General features: G+C 40.5%; 1 protein-coding gene across 1 annotated transcript in view; it reads left to right on the top strand.

Moving 5' to 3' along the window:
* cdh11 (cadherin 11, type 2, OB-cadherin (osteoblast)) overlaps window positions 1-8,655 on the top strand; it is a 183,264-nt gene that overhangs the window by 127,482 nt on the left and 47,127 nt on the right. The window lies entirely within an intron of this gene.

Below are 8,655 nucleotides of genomic sequence, written 5' to 3'. Positions count from 1 at the left end.
ATACTTTATTAATCCCAGAGGGAAATTATTTTGTTGTTGTAACTCGTGATCCTCATTTCATAAAGAGATGTTATAGATACTGATGGCTGTAGGCAGGAAGGATCACTTGTAAAGGTCCATCTCACAGTGGATCCTAAGAAACTGGCTGCAGATGCCGTCCAATCCGTCCACCCAGACTCGGCTGGCCTCTTGGTTCCCCTGGACTGTAGGACCGCTTGAATGCTGGGCAGAACTCCTCCCAGAGCGATGGCCACTCCTCCCAGAAGTCTGCCAAGCTCCTCATAGCTACGGACAGCCAACTGTAGGTGCTGAGGGACGATCCTGTTCTTGCGCTGTCGTGAGCCGTGTTTCCTGCTAGTTCCAGGATCTCAGTGGTCAGGCACTCTAGCACAGCTGGCAGGTAGATGAGAATGCGTCCATAGAACATCCTTTTCAACTAATTTGAGAGTTGGGGCCATAGTTGAGATATTATTTGAGCTTTTGAGATGTTAATCAGCTGCTGTTGTTGTAGAAAACTGCCTTGTTGCCATGGTTACGCATCATAACAAATGTCCAAAACTAAAAAAAGTTTCAGTAAAAATCCTTCCAGCTGCACAGCATCCGATACCAGAGGAAACAATCATCCAAAAAAATGTGATTTACATCCAGAAAAAGAGGAATTAAAGTTTCCAAAAGCAAAATCTCAGAATGAAAGTAACAGAGCTGCTCCAACATGCAGCCACCTTGAGCGGCGCAATTCTAGAATTTTAGAATAGAATATAGAATTATAGTTGTATTAATACCGTTTTCCATTTTACAGTAATTAAGTTCAAGTAGTGCAGCTTTTGAGGCTTTGAATTTCAGTTTCTGCAGTTCTTACCTGGTCTGCTGCCAGCTGGCTGGGGACTGACTCCACGGCTGCCCCGGTGCATGCTGGGAGCCTGCAGACTGGCCTGGTACAGTGTTTCTAGCTCTGACAGTTCCTCAACAGGCTCCACAAGACCTGCATCCCCTCCTGTTGTATTCTGGGAACCATAGTACTTATTGACGTTTTCTGCCCAGCACTCCACTGGCAGGGCTGGTCTGTAGTCCTGGCTAGGAGGCAGGGAGGGGGTCTTACTGGGCTGGCTCACAGGAGGGTCATTGTAAGGAGCGTCTTGGGGGGGACAATAAAAGGGTGAGCTGATAGATGGATTCAGAGAATCCACAACATCAGACTGATCTAGGTTTAAGCAGGACCACTTCCTGGTTGGGTAAGAGGAAGTGGGAGGGGCTAATTTTGGGGTGGGGCTAGATTCAGAGGGTATGGCTTGAGGGTGTCTTGTGTAAAAGTCTGCCTCCATCATTACGTGACATTTGCTGTTGGTGCCAACAGGGATTGAAATTTGGGGGTGTAATCTGGACGTGGGCGGGTTTTGTGACTGGACTGACCACTCCTTTTCTGCTTGATGGGGAGGAATAAAGCCTTCAAGGGAAGTCTCCCCACACAGAACAGGGAGGGACTTCGAGGTGCACAGGGGTTTTACAAACCGAGAGCAGTGGCTTCTGTTCCTGCTGTCCTCCCCAGGTGAGGAGGCCTGAGAATTTGAGACAGGGTCTGAAACCAAGATCTGATTGGGAGGGAAGGGCTTAACAAGGCAGGTGGAAGGAGGCGGGGCCTGATAGTCCTGAGTGGCAGCTGATTGGTCACCCTGAGCTTCTGTCAGAAGTATTCTGAAAGGCTTTTCACTGCAGAGAGGGACAGAAAAATCAAATTATACAAATTATGAAATTATTGATTTTTATTTAAACAACTGTTTAATGTTTGTTAAAAACAAAAACGCATATCTGTTAACTAAAGAGCCAGTCAAAGGTTGATTCAAACAGGAAACATTATACAGATACATTGAGAGACGCAACAGTTAAATGACGCCTGCATTTGAACTCGTAAATAAACATGAGTCTGAACTTTATCTATCAAATTAGTAATGAAGCAGCAGTTTTTCAAAATTTACAAGTTACAGTCAAGAGGAAAAAGGAGGTCAGCCATCTTTCAATGTGAGGTTTTAACATAGTTGGACTTAACACAAATCATCTGTGTTCTACAAGATTCTAAAGTCAAATATAACCTCAGGTGTACAGAAACACACAACAGATTCCACCATGTCAATATTTCTTTAAACAAAAGAAATGGGAGAGTGGTGGTGCAGATGATGGTGACCACTATCCATTACCTTTACCAGCTTCTTCCTTTCCTGGTTTTGGGGAATCCCCTGACTGTTACATCAAAATGTGGGTGGGAAAGGTAAAGCACCCACACCTGCCTCCACCCAATTGCCCCACTCTGTGCTCTGGAGCAAGGCCCGTAACCCCACCATCTGCTCCCAGGCACCTTAGTTGGCAGCTCTCTGGTTCACATGCGTGAACACGTGTGGGGAAAAATGCAGATAATTCATTTCCCAATCTGAGAAGGATGGATGAATGGATGGATAAAATAAATAAATAAATAAATAAATAAAAAATATATATTCAGCGCATCTGGAAAGTGTTCACAGCACTTCACTTTTTCCACATTTTGTTATGTTACAGCTTTATTCCTAGTTTTATTAAATTAATCTCCTTCCTCTAAATTTTGCACAAGATACCCCATTATGACAATGTGAAAAAAGATTGAGTTTTTATTTTTTTTAATTTTTACAAATTTATTAAAAATACAAAAACAAACAAATCACATTCAAGTATTCACAGCCTTTACCATGAAGCTCCAAATTGAGCTCGGTGAGATGTTTGTACAACTTAAATGGAGTCCACCTGTGGTAAATGAAGTTGATTGGACTTGATTTGGAAAAACACACCTGTCTATAGAAGGTCCCACAGCTGACAGTGCATGTCAGAGCACAAACACCAAACATGAAGTCAAAGGAATTTTCTGTTGACCTCCAAGACAGGATTGTGTTGAGGCACAAATCTGGAGAAGGATACAGAAACATTTCTGCTGCTTTGAATGTCCCAGTGAGCTCAGTGGCCTCCATCATTCATGAATGGAAGAAGTTTGGAACCACCAGGACTCTTGCTGGCTGGCCGTCTAAACTGAGCAATAGGGGGAGAAGGGCCTTAGTCAGGGAGGTGACCAAGAACCTGATGATCACTCTGTCAGAGCTCCAGCATTCCTCTGTGGAGAGAGTAGAGCCTTCCAGAAGGACAAACCACCTCTGCAGCAATCCACCAATCAGGCTGTATGGTAGAGTGGCCAGATGAAAGGCACTCCTTAATAAAAGGAACATGGCAGCCCATCTGGAGTTTACCAAAAAGCAGCTGAAGGACTCTCAGACCATGAGAAATAAAATTCTCTGGTCTAATGAGACGAAGATTGAAGTCTTTGGTGTGAATGCCAGGTGTCATGTTTGGAGGAAACCAGGCACCGCTCCTCACCAGAACAATACCATCCCTACAGTGAAGCATGGTGGTGGCAGCATCATGCTATGTGGATGTTCTTCAGCAGCAGGAACTGGCAGACTAGTCAGGATAGAGGGAAAGATGAATGCAGCAATGTAGAGACATCCTGGATGAAAACCTTCTCCAGAGCACTCTTGACCTCAGACTGTGGTGAAGGTTCATTTTTCAACAGGACAACGACCCACAGCACATGGCTAAGGTCTCAAAGGAGTGGCTTCAGGACCACTCTGTGAAGGTCCTGGAGGGGCCAAGCCAGAGTCCAGACTTGAATCTGATTGAACATCTCTGGAGATTTCTGAAAATGGCAGCACAGACGTCTCCCATCCAGCTTGATGGACTTTGAGAAGTACTGCAAAGAAGAATGGGACAAACTGCCTAAAGACAGGTGTGCTCAGCTTTAAGTATATTCAAATAGACTGGAGGCTGTGATTGCTGCCAAAGGTGGATCAACAAAGGCTGAGAATAATTACATAAATGTGATTTCTTATTTTACATTTTTAATAAATTTGCAAAATCTAAAAAAAATCTTGTTTCACATTGTCATCATGGGATAATGTGTGTAGAATTTTGAGAAAAGAGATTAATTTAATACACTTTGGAAAAAGAAAATGTTGAAAAAGTCAAGTGCTGTGAATATATTCCAGATGTGCTGCAAAAATAAATAAATAAATAAATATATATATATATATATATATATATATATATATATATATATAGTAAATGAACATAAATGGGCAAACATCTGCACTTGGTGTTTTGGTAGATATTGTCTAAATAGCCCTGAGTAAAGGCTGACTGTAAAAAATGTAAAAAATTTATTAAAATATATGCAACATAATAATAAAACATTAGAATGCTTTTTTTTTTTAATATATGAATGTATAGAATGTATATGAAAATGTAGAAATGCCAGAAAGCTGTGTGATATGGCAACAGAAGAGAAAATGGAAAACGTGTCTCCTTTCACAGGTCAGCAGATTTTATCATATTTTCCTCAATGTGAATGTGATCTGACCAGAACTGAAGCTAATAATGTAACTGTTTAAAAGTAGCCTATAAAGCCGATGTAATTGCTGTTAATTATTGAATTGGCTCGTAGATTTTAGCTGCTGTGGCATTTGTTGCTATGCAGATTCTAGCAGTAAATATACTATACACACTGAATCATGCTACAATTTAGTACAAATTATCAAATCTGCTCTCTTTGAATGGATTCTGAAAATTTACTTTTTAAGCTTAGATACAGATTAAAGACTGATGACTACTATTAGCCTACATATTCAAAAGTTACACGTTCATAAAGTTACTTTTTACTTCATCATCTAGTTGAAGTCCTATAAAATGTCTTGAAATCATTAGAAGTCAATCGTTAATTACTGAATGACTTCGGGTCTAGTTTAGATCATCATTAGTAATACAATATATTTTAATACATATTCTTATCCAAGATCTAGCGGTTTACATAAGTGCTATATGAAATTAACATTCATTATGAATTACATGAAGCTATTTTAAAAGATTTTTTTTTTTTTTGTGGCAGATCCTGTAGGGCTTGTTATTAATTAAACAGTAGTTTTGTCAGATGTGTGCAGTTGGCTGTTTTGGACGCCATCTTGGCCACGATGTTGCAAATGTAACCAGTGGACGGGATGGGCAGTGTGCACGCTAGTTGTATTATAGAACTGTGAAAAGGATGGACTCTTTTTGTCCATGACTGTAAATATTGTGTTCTCCTAAACTACAATATGACCTGCACCTGACCCCAAATGACTGCAGCTGCCTGGCATCTGATTGGCTGACAGAGTGCAGGTGGTACCTGGAATGCTCCTGGAGCTGCTGCTCCTCCTGCTGTTGCTCTGGTTGCTGTTTTCCTGCCTCTGAGTTACACCACTGCTGCTGCAGCTGCATGCGTTGCTGCAGGCTGCGGGCTCTCCTCAAGCAGCGCTGCAGCCGGCTGTTACTACTAGCTCCGCCCCCAGCCACCACTGACTGCAGCTTGGCTGCAGCAAGGCGTTGGTATGGTAACACAAGAACAGAAAAATATACAAAACACAGAAAAAAGAAAACAAAGAAATGAAGAAAACATGACTAAAATGAAAAATAAAAATGCAGAAATAATAACTTATGATTTAATGCAAAATATTCTAAAGCAAATAAGAAATAAAATAGTGTTTTTATAACATGGTTTGTTAAAATTATACACAGAAAAGAAATCAACTCAACTGAAGTAAAAAAGTAAAACCAAGTCAACTGTTTTGCATTTTGTTGGTGTGTAAGCAACAGTTTGATCATGGTGAACACTGAGGCTTGTTTGGAATAGAAGTTACGCTAAACTGAAACACAGGTACAGTGTGGACCCTCCATTTTTTACAAATAAAACTAACAAGTTTCAGAGCAAGGATCACTCTAATGAGACAGTTTGGAGTCAAGACAGCGCACACACTCCTGGTTAAACATTTGGGACCATTTGTGTTTCTTTTAATCACAAATAATTTACATCTTACCTGTTGCAGAAAGCTCTTTGAACAGCTAGTCTGACAGGACTGACGAGCTAAGGGCAGTGTGAAAGTAGCAAAGACCTTAGTGGACAGCTGCCATCTTTAAACTTAAATCTCAAAACTTTTAACAGGAAATCATGCGAGCACTAGTAAAGAAACCATTACGTCACAGACAATTTCCTTTTACACAACTTTCTTCCATTAAACTTTTAAATTTTTCAGTCTTTCTCCCTCCTCAGATGACATTAATCTGTCCTCCAGCTCTTATGTTAAAAATCTTGGTGTTATTTTTGACCAGGACATGTCTTTTGTCCCCCACATTAAAAACGTTACTAAAACCACCTTCCTCCACCTGCATAACATCACTAAAATTAGAAACATCTTATTTAAAAATGATGCCGAAAAACTGGTCCATGCATTAGTCATGTCTAGACTGGACTATTGCAATGGTTTATTATCTGGGTGTCCAAATACTTCCTTAAAACATCTTCAGTTGATCCAAAATGCTGCTGCCAGAGTCTTAACTGTTAAAAGGGAGTTTTTCCTTTCCACTGTTGCCACTGTGTTTGCTCAGGATGGGAGACTGCAACAAAGTCAAGATTCAACGAGCCTGCTGGCTTCCTTGTGTAGATAGAGAACTTTACTAATTGGCTTTTCTATAAATGTGAATGCTCCTGTAAAGTGCCCTGAGACAACTTTGTTGTGAGTTGGCACTATATAAATAAACTGAATTGAATTGAGCTCTATGGTTTCTTACAGACTAGCTTTAATGGGTATCCAGAGGGCTGAAATAATCATGCAATGTAAAATTGATGGTGAGGTAAAGATAAAAATAATTACATTCTCACAAAACACTGTAAAATTTAGAAAACTGAAACTGTTTTAAGTTGGCAGAAATCAAGGTTGGTCTTGGCTGCATTTGAATTTTTGGTTACATCATCAGTTGGGTCAGAATTAAATGCTATTTCTTTAAACTGAGGTCGTTCAAAGAGCTATCGACACCAAGCAAAATATTTATTAGCTCTAACTTTTAAACAGAACCACTTCACTTGTTCAAACTGTTCCTTTAGCCAACATGCTGTTCTCCCTGACATGAATCTACAATTTATGTCTGAAACATCTAAAAGGTTGGGGGCAGCTGTGGCTGAGTGATTAGAGCAGTTGTCCTTCAGTGAGAGTTGTAGGTTTGATTCCACCAGCAGTCACATGCTGAAGTGTCCTGAGCAAGAAGACACTGAAGCCCTCATTGCCTCTGATGCGTGTCCCATCGGTGTATGAACGTGATCTAAAGCCAATTAATTATTCTCTTTAGAAAGATTTGTTCCATTATCTTTGTAGAGATGTAACAGAGTGATGTATGAATGTGTGTGGAGGTAAATGAGGGCACAGATTGTGTTGTAAAGAGCTTCGAGTATCTTGATTAGATAGAAAGGCTCTATGTAAGTACCATTTAAAACATATCAGCTGTTTGTTTTCAGGCTCTGGCAGAGACAGATGTTATTTAATAATAAATATTATTTACTAATAGAAATCAGAATAGGTTCTTTCAGAATAAAACCCTGGTTGTCCTAAAGTAGAACCAAAAAATTTAATTTAGCATCAAAGAAAGAGGAAGGTTTCAGGAACATGATGCTGCTCAGTTGGGATGTTGCTCTGCAGGATGCTCAGTTCAGCACCTTGTCCGTTTTTAATTCTTGCTTATTGTCTCTTAACAAGGGTTTAAAAAAAAAAAAAAATCAGCTAAAGTTTAAAAAATAAAATAAAATTAAGAGTGTGACGAGTCTGTCAATGCTGACAGATGAAACATTTCACATGAAGTCTAAATGTTCAGAAACTAAGAAAAGAAGCATGTGTTGCATATAAAAATATAAATAAAAAAGCGTCTTATTTGCTGCATGTTTGTTTTCACTGTTCTTTGGATTGGAGACGGTGTCAGTCAGTGGGAGGAGCTTACAGACGGCTTCGTTGACCGCTGACAGAGCTGCTGCGACTTCACCCGCCTGCTCCAAACGCAGCGATTGGTCCAGAAGAAGCTCCGCCTCTGACACACACCTGTCAAAGCTGTCGTTTTTACCTTCAAACACATGCACACACACACATTAACACAAACTTTAACAATGACAGTATGAAGCAACAACAGCTGCTCTACTGTTTGTTCATCGTTTCTTTTGTGTTTGAGTCTTTTCAGCTGATCAGTGTGAAAGATTCCTGCTGTTCAACACATCTGCTGACACACACACACACACAAACACACACACATCCATCTAACAGCATGGCACTCAGTCAACAGATCAACTAAAACATCAACAGTCTAAGGATGATTCTGTAAAATCATTAAAACATTCTGTTTATTTTTGGGACCTTGGATCTGCAGCTGGTCCAGGTCCAGGTATTTGCTGGGTCTTGGGTTGAATCCGAGCGCCTCCTCCTTCTCCTTCTCCTGCTGTCTCTGCTGCTCCTCCTCTCTTGCTCTCTTCAGTACTTCCTCCTGCAGCTCATCCAGCTCACTACGGCCTGCAGAGAGTGCTGCAGGGATCAACAGCACAGAAACAGGTTTTGTTTATAGAAATCAAATCAAAAACAGGGTCCAGGGGCCTTTCTGGGTGGAGTTTGCATGTTCTCTCCGTGCATGCGTGGGTTTTCTCCGGGTACTCCGGTTTCCTCCCACAGATCAAAAACATGCATGTTAGGCTGAATGGTAACTCTAAATTGTCCCTAGGTGTGAGTGAGAGAGTGAATGGTT

Source organism: Nematolebias whitei, chromosome 1 (assembly GCF_014905685.2).
Source record: "Nematolebias whitei isolate Nwh7 chromosome 1, NemWhi1, whole genome shotgun sequence".
Lineage (NCBI taxonomy): Eukaryota > Metazoa > Chordata > Actinopteri > Cyprinodontiformes > Rivulidae > Nematolebias > Nematolebias whitei.
The sequence above is the reverse complement of the archived record's forward strand: the minus strand, read 5'-3'. Positions and strand labels throughout refer to the sequence as shown.